The 12,232-nt window shown below is 34.0% G+C and overlaps 1 long non-coding RNA gene across 1 annotated transcript in view; it reads left to right on the top strand.

Moving 5' to 3' along the window:
* LOC141546785 (uncharacterized) overlaps positions 1-12,232 on the top strand; it is a 57,303-nt gene that overhangs the window by 19,753 nt on the left and 25,318 nt on the right. The window contains exon 2 of the long non-coding RNA XR_012483419.1: positions 4,809-4,986. This is a non-coding gene — a long non-coding RNA (uncharacterized LOC141546785). The remainder of the gene's footprint in view (positions 1-4,808; positions 4,987-12,232) is intronic.

Here is a 12,232-nt window from a genome sequence, read left to right as displayed (position 1 = left end):
ATATTCACATTGTCTTCTATGTTTTCATTAATTTGGTTTTCTTTTACTGTTTATTTCTCATAAACTCATTAGCTTCTATTTGCTCAGTTTGAATTTTTAAAGAAATAAATTTCTTCTGTGAGCCTTCGAAGGGCCTATTCCATTTCTCCAATTCTACTTTTCAAATAGCTGTTCTCTTCAGTGGTATTTTTCCTGCAGTTTGGACAATTCTATTTGTTAAGGAGGTGGGTTTATTTTTTTCTACAGTGAGTTTGTGTCTTTCCATTTAGTCAATTCTTTTCAAGGTATTCTTCTCCTCCTTGGCTTTTTGTACTACCTTGAGCATTTGGCCTCGTCTGTTTTTATGATGTTATTTTCTTCAGTATTTGTGTGTGTGTGTGTGTGTGTGTGTGTGTGTGTGTGTGTGTGTGTGTTTTATCAACTGGACATTTTTATGATTGTCCTGCATCATTATCATTTTGCCTCTCTATTAGGAAAAAAGTAAAAAAGAAAAACAAAATTTACAATATGTATAATATTATTGTAATATATGTAATAAATATGCATAGTTTTCTTGAATATATAGATCATGATCTTTTGTTTTGTGGTTTTATTGGATTTTTTCTTTCATTTAGTGCTGTAATTACATATGTTCTCTTGTTTCTTATTTCATTCTTGAGTTTGTAAAGCTCTTCAAAGTTGTTTATTATTTATACCATTGCTAATATAGTATAAATTGTCTGATGATTTCACTCTGCATCACTTCATCAGCACAATTTATTCAGCACAATAAGGATACTGTACCACATTCATCTGCCACAACTTATTCCTTGTTCAGGTAATGACCATCCCCAGAATTTACAGTTTTTTATCACTACAAAAAGAACTGCTCTTAATGTTTTTGAACAAATAAAACATTTTCCCCTCTATTTTTAAATTAATTTTTATAATTATAACATTTTCTTTGACAGTACATATGCATAGGTATTTTTTTTTAATTTACAACATTATCCCTTGTACAACCTTCTGTTCCGAATTTTTCCCCTCCTTCCTTCCACCCCCTCCCCTAGATGGCAGGCATTCCCATACATATTAAATATCTTATACTATATCCTAGATACAATATATATGTGCAGAACCAAATTTTGTTGTTGTTGTTGTTGCAAAGGAAGGATTGTACTTGGAAGTTAAAATAATCTGGGAAGAAAAACAAAACAAAACAAAACAAAAACAAAAAAACAAAACAAAACAAACAAACAAACAAACAAACAACAACAACAAAAAAAAACAACAATGCTCACAGTTTACATTCATTTCCCAGTTTTCCTTTTCTGGATGTAGCTGATTCTGTCCATCATTGATCAATTGGAATTGGATTATCTCTTCTCTATGTTGAAGATATCCACTGCCATCAGAATACATCCTCATACAGTATCATTGTTGAAGTGTATAATGATCCCCTAGTTCTGTGCATTTCACTCAGCATCAGTTGATGTAAGTCTCTCCAAGCCTCTCTGTATTCCTCCTGTTGGTAATTTCTTACAGAACAATAATGTTCCATAATATTCATATACAATAATTTACCCAACAATTCTCCAATTAATGGACATCCATTCACTTTCCAGTTTCTAGCCACTATAAAAAGGGCTGCCACAAACATTTTGGCACATACAGATCCCTTTCCCTTTTTTAGTATTTCCTTGGGATATAAGCCCAGGAGTAGCACTGCTGGGTCAAACAGAATGCACATTTTGATAACTTTTTGGGCATAATTCCAGATTGCTCTCCAGAATGATTGGATTCTTTCACAACTCCAGCAACAATGCATCAGTGTCCCAGTTTTCCCACAGCTCCTCCAACATTCATTGTTATTTGTGCCTGTCATCTTAGCCAATCTGACAGGTGTATAATGATATCTCAGAGTTGTCTTAATTTGCATTTCTCTGATCAATAGTAATTTGGAAAACTCATATTAATGGAAATAGTTTTAATTTCATCATCTGAAAATTGTCTGTTCATATCCTTTGACCATTTCTCAATTGGAGAATGGCTTGATTTCTTACACATTAGAGACAATTCTCTGTATATTTTGGAGATGAGGCCTTCAACAGAACCTTTAACTGTAAAATGTTTTCCCCAATTTGTTATTTCCTTTCTAATCTTGTTTGCATTAGTTTTGTTTGTGCAGAAACTTAGTTATTTGATGTAATCAATATTTTCTTTTTTGTGATCAATAATGGTCTCTAGTTCTACCTTGGACACAAACTCCTTCCTCTTCCACAAGTACAAGAGGTAAACCATCCCATGTTCCTCCAATTTATTTATGACTTCATTCTTTATGCCTAAATCTTGGACCCATTTTGATCTTATCTTAGTATGTGGTGTTAAATGTAGGTCCATGCCTAGTTTATGCCATAATAATTTCCAGTTTTCCCAGCAGTTTTTGTCAGATAATGAATTCTTATCCAAAAAGTTGGGATCTTTGGGTTTGTCAAGTGCTAGATTGCTATTTTTATTCACTATCTTGCCCTGTGAACCTAACCTATTCCACTGATCAACTAGTCTATTTCTTAGCCAATACCAAATGGTTTTAGTGACTGTTGCTTTATAATATAGTTCTAGATCAGGTACAGCTAGGCCACCTTCATTTAATTTTTTTTTCATTACTTCCCTTGAAATTCTCGACCTTTTGTTGTTCCATATGAATTCTGTTGTTATTTTTTCTAGGTCATTAAAATAGTTTCTTAAGAGTCTAAATACATAGATTAGTTTAGGGAGTATTGTCATCTTAATTGTATTTGCTTGGCCTATCCAAAAGCACTGAATGTCTTTCCAATTATTTAAATCTGACTTTATTTTTGTGGCAAGTGTTTTGTAATTTTGCTCATATAATTCCTGACTTTCCTTTGGTAGATATATTCCCAAATATTTTATACTATCGACTGTTATTTTGAATGGAATTTCTCTTTGTATCTCTTGCTGTTGGATTGTGTTGGTAATGTATAATGTGGATTTATTTTGTATCCTGCAACTTTGCTAAAATTCTGAATTATTTCTAATAACTTTTTAGCAGAGTCTTTGGGGTTCTCTAAGTATACCATCATGTCATCTGCAAAGAGTGATAGTTTGATTTCCTCATTTCCTACTCTAAATTTCTTGAATCTCTTTCTCAGCTCTTATTGCTGAGGCTAGAGTTTCTAGTATTATATTGAATAATAATGGTGATAGTGGGCAACGTTGTTTCACTCCTGATCTTACAGGGAAAAGTTCTAGTTTATTGCCATTAACTATGATGTTTACTGACGGTTTTAAATATATACTCGTTATAATTTGTTTTATATTTATTATATATATTATATATATATATATACATATATATATATATATATAGAATATATGTATATTATATTTTTTATTAATTTGATTATTAACATGGTCAATTATACTAATAGTTTTCATAATATTAAACCAGCCTTGCATTCCTGTTATAAATCCTACTTGATCATAGTGTATTATCCTGGCGATGATTTTCTGAAGTCTTTTTGCTAATATCTTATTCAAGATTTTAGCATCAATATTCATTAAGGAGATTGTTCAATAGTTTTCTTTCTCAGTTTTCAATCTACCTGGTTTAGGTATGAGTACCATGTCTGTGTCATAAAAAGAATTTGGTAGGACTCCTTCAATCACTATTGTTTCAAATATTTTATATTACATTGGAGTTAGTTCTTTAAATGTTTGGTAGAATTCACATGTAAATTCATCTGGTCCTGGGGATTTTTTCTTAGGGAGTTGGTTAATAGCTTGTTCTATTTCTTTTTCTGAGATGGGACTGTTTAGACTAATTACTTCTTCCTCTGTTAATCTGGGCAAGCTATATTTTTGAAGGTATTCTTTCTTTTCATTTAAGTTATCAAATTTATTGGCATAAAGTTGAGCAAAGTAGCTCCTAACTATTGTTCTAATTTCCTCTTCATTAGTGGTGAGTTCTCCTTTTTCATTTTCAAGACTAACAATTTCCTTTTTCTCCTTTTTTTTAATCAGGTTTACTAAGGGTTTGTCTATTTTGTTGGTTTTTGCATAGAACCAACTCTTAGCTTTATTAATTAATTCAATAGTTTTTTACTTTCAATTTTATTAATTTCACCTTTTATTTTTAGAATTTCAAATTTTGTGTTTGTCTGGGGGTTTTAAATTTGTTCCTTTTCTAGCAATTTTAGTTGTAAGCCCAATTCGTTGGCCCTCTCTTTCTCTATTTTATGCAAGTTTGCCCGTAGAGATATAAAACTTCCCCTTATTACAGCTTTGTCTGTATCCCACACATTTTGGTATGATGTCTCATTATTTTCTTTTTCATGGGTGAAGTTATTAATTATGTCGATGATTTGCTGTTTTACCCAATCATTCTTTAGTATAAGATTAGTTAGATTTCAATTATTTTTTGGTCTATTTTCCCTTGACTTTTTATTGTAATGTACTATTATAATGTAATTTTGATTGCATTGTGGTCTGAAAAGGATGCGTTTACTATTTCTGCCTTACTGCATTTGATTTTGAGGTTTTTATGCCCTAGTATATGATCAGTTTTTGTATAGGTTCCATGAACTGCTGAGAAGAAAGTATACTCCTTTCTGTCTCCATTTAGCTTTCACCAAAGATCTATCATATCAAACTTTTCTAGTTTTCTATTTACCTCTTTGACTTCTTTCTTATTTTTTTTGTGGTTTGATTTATCTAATTCTGAGAGTGCAAGGATGAGATATCCCACCATTATAGTTTTGCTGTCTATTTCTTCTTGCAGTTCTCTTAATTTCTCGTTTAAAATTTAGATGCTGGGGGGGCGGAGCCAAGATGGCGGAGAAGAAACACACGACTCTCTGAACATCCTCACTCCCTCACAACCAATTAGATAAATCAGCCTCAGAAATAGCCCTGGACTGAGAGATACCACAAGGACTGAAAGCACGACTTACCAGCTGAAGAGAATCTGGAGTTTCAACAGAAAAGGTCAGTTCCCAGGGGAGGAAGAAGAGAGGCCAGCACAGATGGCTGGGTGCTAGCATACTGCGCCGATTGCGCTGGGAAGGGCTCTGGGATCAGAGAAGCCACTGAGATAAAGGAATTTGGCACAGGCTGTTAGCTCTTCTCTGCTTATAATATAGCAGTTCAGAAGAGAAATCTAAAATACTTTAAAAATTCAGATAGATTAGATTTTCCAGGACACTGGGGGTGACTCAGCAGATCTTGGCACCATGGGGTGTGGCCTCAGTTCCCACCTGAGAATAGTTAAGAGATTGACAAGTGGGTGGATACGGCCCAAGGCAACACACACTGCCTAGCGTAGCTGGAGGGAGTGGAACTCAGGTCCTGAAGTCCCAGAGAAGCAGAACCTTTGAACTAGGGACCACATTTTCCCGCCCCACCAGGATGCATAGGCTAGGCTTTGTGCCGTCTTTACTGTTCAATCTCAACCTCAGAGAAGCCACTAAAACACAGCGCCCTCGGGGCACAGCAGTGCTAGTCACCTCTGAGGCACTTCCAGGGAGGGGGTGGGGAACTCTCTCCCAGAGCTCTATCTTAGCTCAGGTGCAAGAGCCACTGCATCCATTCCGTCTGGGAGGAAGCTGGTAAAGAAGTAAATAAATAATTTCCTACCCCAGGGACAGACCCCAAAAGATTTTATAAACATGAACAAAAAAGCCAGAAAAACCATAGATTCCTTCTACACAGAGAAAGAGCGGGTATCCAACCCCAAGGAAGTTAACAGCAGAGAGTCAGCAGATAACAACCCAAAGGGGAACGATTCCTGCCCCCAATCACATAACTCTCTCCTAGAAGAGACTCTTAAAAAATTAAGGGAGTTTGAAGAAAAATGGGGAAAGGAAAGGGAAGCTATGATAGAGAATAACAATGTCCTGAAATTGGAGTTGGAAAAAATAAAGAATTCACAGGAGATGCAGGGAAACAAAATTTATGAATTAGAAAAGGTTAAAAAAACACAGGAAAGTAGGATTTCTGAATTGGAAAAGATAAAAAAGGGGGGTGTAGTAAAGGGAAGGAGGTCATTTCAGAAAAAAGGCAAGGAATGATAAAAAGAGGGAAACTACATCCCAGGAAGAGGCATAGAAAATACACCATATCTGAGGGAATTTAGTGAGGGGGAGAGTTATTGTGTGAATCTTACTCTCATCAGGAGAGGCTCAAAGAGTAAATAATTAACATATTTGTTTTTCAGAGAATTTTCTCTCACCTCAATAAAAGGGGGGAGAGGAAAAGGGAAAAGGAAAAGGAGAATAAGTGAAGGGACTTGGAGGGAGGGGGGAGGGATACTAAAAAAAAGAGGGAAGGTTGCGCATCACAAGGGGGGTCTGTAAATTAAATATCGGGGAGGGGATCAGGGGGGTCAAGGGAAAAAGCATAATCTGGGGATAATATGATGGCAGGAAATACAGAATTAGTAATTTTAACTGTAAATGTGAATGGGATGAACGATCCCATCAAACAGAGACAGATAGCAGATTGGATCAAAAATCAGACCCTACAATATGTTGTCTGCAGGATATACACTTAAAGCAGGGAGATACATACAGAGTAAAGGTAAAAGGTTGGAACAGAGCCTATTATGCTTCAGGTAAAGCCAAAAAAGCAGGGATGACTATCCTTATCTCTGATCAAACAAAAGCAGAAGTAGATCTAGTTAAAAAAGATAAGGAAGGAAACTATATCCTGCTGAAAGGTAGCATAAATAATGAAGCCATATCAATAGTAAACATATATGCACCAAGTGGTATAGCATCTAACTTTCTAAAGGAAAAGTTAAGAGAGTTGCAAGAAGAAATAGACAGTAAAACTATAATAGTGGGAGATCTCAACCTTGCACTCTCAGATTTAGACAAATCAAACCACAAAACAAAAACGAAAGAAATTAAAAAAGTAAATAGAACATAAGAAAAACTAGGTATGATAGACATTTTGAGGAAACTGAATGGCAATAGAAAGGAATATACTTTCTTCTCAGCAGTTCATGGATCCTATACAAAAATTGACCATATACTAGGACATAAAGATCTCAAAATTAAATGTAGGAAGGCAGAAATAATAAATGCCTTCTTCTCAGATCACAATGCAATAAAAGCTACATTCAGTAAAAAGTTAGGGGTAAATAGACCAAAAAGTAATTGGAAACTGAATAATCTCATCTTAAAGAATGACTGGGTGAAAGAGCAAATTATAGAAACAATTAACAATTTCACCCAAGATAATGACAATGATGAGACATCATACCAAAATCTTTGGGATGCAGCTAAAGCAGTAATAAGGGAAAATTTTATATCTTTAGAGGCTTATTTGAAGAAAATAGAGAAAGAGAAGATTAACGAATTGGGCTTACAACTTAAAAGGCTAGAAAAAGACCAAATGATAAACCCCCAACCAAAAATTAAACTTGAAATACAAAAATTAAAAGGAGAAATCAATAATATTGAAAGTAAAAAAACTATTGAATTAATAAATAAAACCAAGAGTTGGTTTTATGAAAAAGCCAATAAAATAGATAAACCTTTGGTAAATTTGATCAAAAAAAAAAAGAAAGAGGAAAATCAAATTGATACTCTTACAAGTGAAAAGGGGGATCTTTCCACCAATGAAGAGGAAATTAGAGAAATAATAAGGAGTTACTTTGCCCAACTTTATGCCAATAAATTTGATAACTTAAGTGAAATGGATGACTTCCTCCAAAAATATAGGCTCCCTAGATTAACAGAGGAGGAGATAAATTGCTTAAATAATCCCATTTCAGAAAAAGAAATAGAACAAGCTATTAATCAACTCCCCAGGAAAAAATCCCCAGGGCCAGATGGATTCACATGTGAATTCTACCAAACATTTAAAGAACAATTAGCCCCAATGCTATATAAACTATTTGAAAAAATAGGGGATGAAGGAGTCCTACCAAACTCCTTTTATGACACAGACATGGTACTGATACCTAAACCAGGTAGATCGAAAACTGAGAAAAAAAATTATAGACCAATTTCCTTAATGAATATTGATGCTAAAATCTTAAATAAGATATTAGTAAAAAGACTTCAGAAAATCATCTCCAGGATAATACACTATGATCAAGTAGGATTTATTCCAGGAATGCAGGGCTGGTTTAATATTAGGAAAACTATTAATATAATTGACCATATTAATAATCAAATTAATAAGAACCATAGGATCATCTCAATAGATGCAGAAAAAGCATTTGACAAAATCCAACATCCATTCCTACTAAAAACTCTTGAGAGTATAGGAATAAATAGACTATTCCTTAGAATAATCAGGAGCATATATTTAAGACCATCAGTAAGCATAATATGCAACAGAATTAAACTACAACCTTTCCCAGTAAGATCAGGAGTGAAACAAGGTTGCCCACTATCACCATTACTATTCAATATAGTACTAGAAATGCTATCCTCGGCAATAAGAGCCGAGAAAGAGATTCAAGGAATTAGAGTAGGAAATGAGGAAATCAAACTATCACTCTTTGCAGATGACATGATGGTATACTTAGAGAACCCCAAAGACTCTGCTAAAAAGCTACTAGAAATAATTCAAAATTTCAGCAAAATAGCAGGATACAAATAAATCCACATAAATCCTCAGCATTTTTATATATCACTAACAAAATGCAACAGCAAGAGATACAAAGAGAAATTTCATTCCCAAAAAATGTTGAGAGTATAAAGTATTTGGGAATCTATCTACCAAAGAAAAGTCAGGAATTATATGAGCAAAATTACAAAACACTTGCCACAAAAATAAAGTCAGATTTAAATAATTGGAAAGACGTTCAGTGCTCTTGGATAGGCCGAGCGAATATAATAAAGATGACAATACTCCCGAAACTAATCTATGTATTTAGTGCTATACCAATCAGACTCCCAAGAAACTATTTCAGTGACCTAGAAAAAATAACAACAAAATTCATATGGAAGAATAAAAGGTCGAGAATTGCAAGGGAAGTAATGAAAAAAAACTCAGAGGAAGTTGGTCTAAGTGTACCTGATCTAAAGCTATATTATATAGCAGCAGTCACCAAAACCATTTGGTATTGGCTAAGAAACACAACGGTAGATCAGTGGAACAGATTAGATACAAAGGACAAAAAAGTGTACATCTAAAGCAATCTAATCTTTGACAAACCCAAAGACACCAACATTAGTTATAAAAATTCATTATTTGGAAAAACTGTTGGGAAAACTGGAAATTAACATGGCAGAAATTAGATATGGATCCACACTTAACACCATATACCAAGATAAGATCAAAATGGGTCCATGATTTAGGCATAAAGAAGGAGATAATAAATAGATTAGAGGAACAGAGGATAGTCTACCTCTCAGACTTGTGGAGGAGGAAGGAATTTATGACCAGAGGAGAACTAGAGATCATTATTGATCACAAAATAGAAGATTTTGATTACATCAAACTAAAAAGTTTCTGTACAAATAATACTAATGCAAACAAGATTAGAAGGGAAGTAACAAATTGGGAAAATATTTTTAAAAGCAAAGGTTCTGACAAAGGTCTCATTTCCAAAATATATAGAGAACTGACCCTAATTTATAAGAAACCGAACCATTCTCCAATTGATAAATTGTCAAAGGATATGAACAGACAATTCTCAGAGGAAGAAATTGAAACTGTATCCACTCACATGAAAGAGTGTTCCAAATCACTATTGATGAGAGAAATGCAAATTAAGACAACTCTGAGATACCACTACACACCTGTCAGATTGGCTAAGATGACAGGAACAAATAATGATGAATGTTGGAGGGAATGTGGGAAAACTGGGACACTAATACATTGCTGGTGGAGTTGCGAAAGAATCCAGCCATTCTGGAGAGCAATTTGGAACTATGCCCAAAAAGCTATCAAACTGTGCATACCCTTTGACCCAGCAGTGCTATTACTGGGCTTATATCCCAAAGAAATACTAAAGAGTGGAAAGAGACATATATGTGCCAAAATGTTTGTGGCAGCTCTTTTTCTTGTAGCTAGAAACTGGAAGATGAATGGATGTCCATCAGTTGTAGAATGGTTGGGTAAATTATGGTATATGAAGGTTATGGAATATTATTGCTCTGTAAGAAATGACCAGCAGGAGGAATACAGAGAGGCCTGGAGAGACTTACATCAACTGATGCTGAGTGAAATGCGCAGAACCAGAAGATCACTGTACACTTCAACAACAATACTGTATGAGGATATATTCTGATGGTAGTGGAAATCTTCAACATAAATAAGAGCCAATTCACTTCCAGTTGATCAATGATGGACAGAAATAACTACACCCAGAGAAGGAACACTGGGAAGTGAATGTAAATTGTTAGCACTAATATCTATCTGCCCGGGTTACATGTACCTTCGGAATCTAATGCTTATTGTGCAAGAAGAAAATGGTATTTACACACATGTATTGTATCTATGTTATATTGTAACACATGTAAACTGTTGATACTGCTTCATTATCTTTGCTACCCTTTAGCAGGACAAAATGCCCTTCCTTATCTCTTTAATTAGATCAATTTTTGTTTTTACTTGATCTGAGGTGAGGATGGCTACCCCTGCTTTTTTGGTTTTGCCTGAAGCATAATAGATTCTGCTCCACCCTTTTACTTTTAGTTTGAATGTATCACCCTGTTTCAGGTGTGTTTCCTGTAAACAACATATAGTAGGATTCGGACTTTTAATCCAGTGTGCTAACTGCTTCCTCTTTATGAGGGAGTTTATCCCATTCACATTTATGGTTAGAATGACTAATTCTATATTGCTTGCCATCCTGTTAACCCCTGCTTATGCTTTTCTCCTTTCCTTCCCTCTTACCCCCCTACCCAGGATTAAACTTGTGAGCACCACTTGCTTTTCACAGCCCTCCCTTTTTAGTATCCCTCCCCCACCTTAAAGTTCCTCCCCTTATTTTACCCCTTTTCCTCACAATTTGTGTATTCCCTTCCCCTTAGCTTACTCCTTCCGTCTCACTTTTCAATGAAGTAGAAGAAGTTTCACCATAAATCGAATATGTCTATTGATACACACTGTGTTCATCTCCCTCCTTTCTTTCTCTCAGATATAATAGGTTACCTTTGCTTCTTCATGATATGTAGTACCACCACTTTACACTTTTTTATGATATAATTTTCTTTCCACCTCTATTTTCTAGGACAAATTATACATCTGGTCTCTACATATCTTTATTGCAGAAATATAGCTCTCAAGATTTCTTTTTACCTTTTTAGAAATGGAAAAAGCATATAACTCTTTACAAAAATATAGAGATAGAGACAGATATAAAAAAGAAACATATTTGTTGTAGATGGCAATAGTAAGGTTAAGTGATGATCATTTCTTATGGATATGGCTTTCTTCAACAATGACATTTTTCAGGTCACTTCCAATGATTGTGTGATGAAGAGAGCCATCTACAACCAAAAAGAGGACTGTAGGAACTGAGTATATTTTTACCATGTGTAACATTGTATTACTTGCCATCTAGGAGAGTTGTAGATAAGGGGAGAAAAAATTGAAACACCTGATTTTTCAAGGGTTAATGCTGATGGATATGCACATGTTTTGAAAATTAAAAAGCTTTATAATAAAAAACAGAAAAAGAAAAAAGAAAGCATATGTTCAAGATCATTTTTTGATCATGACTTTCAGGTAGACCAATAATTTTAAAATATTCTCCTGGATCTATTTTCCAGGTCAGTTGTTTTTCAAATGAAATATTATATATATATATATATATATATATATATATATATATATATATATATATATATATATTTTTTTTTTTTTTCTTTTTTCTTTTTCTTTTTAAAAGCTTTTTATTTTCAAAACCTATGTGTGGACAAGTTTTCAGCACTAACCCTTGCAAAATCTTTTGTTCCAATTTACCATTTTTCCCTCATCCACTCCTCAATATGTTAAGTAATTCTATATATATTATACCTGGCAAAAAAATATGTTAACTCCAAAATATCCATACTTATGTATACAAATTTTCTTGCTGCACAAGAAAAATTTAATCAAGAAGGAATAAAAATGAGAAAGAAAATAAAATTTAAGCAAATAATAATGAAAAGAGTGAAAATGCTATGTTGTTATTCTCATTCAATTCCTATAATACTCTCTCTGAGTCTAGAAAGTTTTCTTCAGGACAGGATTATTGGAACTGGCCTGAAGCATCTGATTATTAAAA

Source organism: Sminthopsis crassicaudata, chromosome 6 (genome assembly GCF_048593235.1).
Source record: "Sminthopsis crassicaudata isolate SCR6 chromosome 6, ASM4859323v1, whole genome shotgun sequence".
Taxonomy (NCBI): domain Eukaryota; kingdom Metazoa; phylum Chordata; class Mammalia; order Dasyuromorphia; family Dasyuridae; genus Sminthopsis; species Sminthopsis crassicaudata.
The sequence above is the reverse complement of the archived record's forward strand: the minus strand, read 5'-3'. Positions and strand labels throughout refer to the sequence as shown.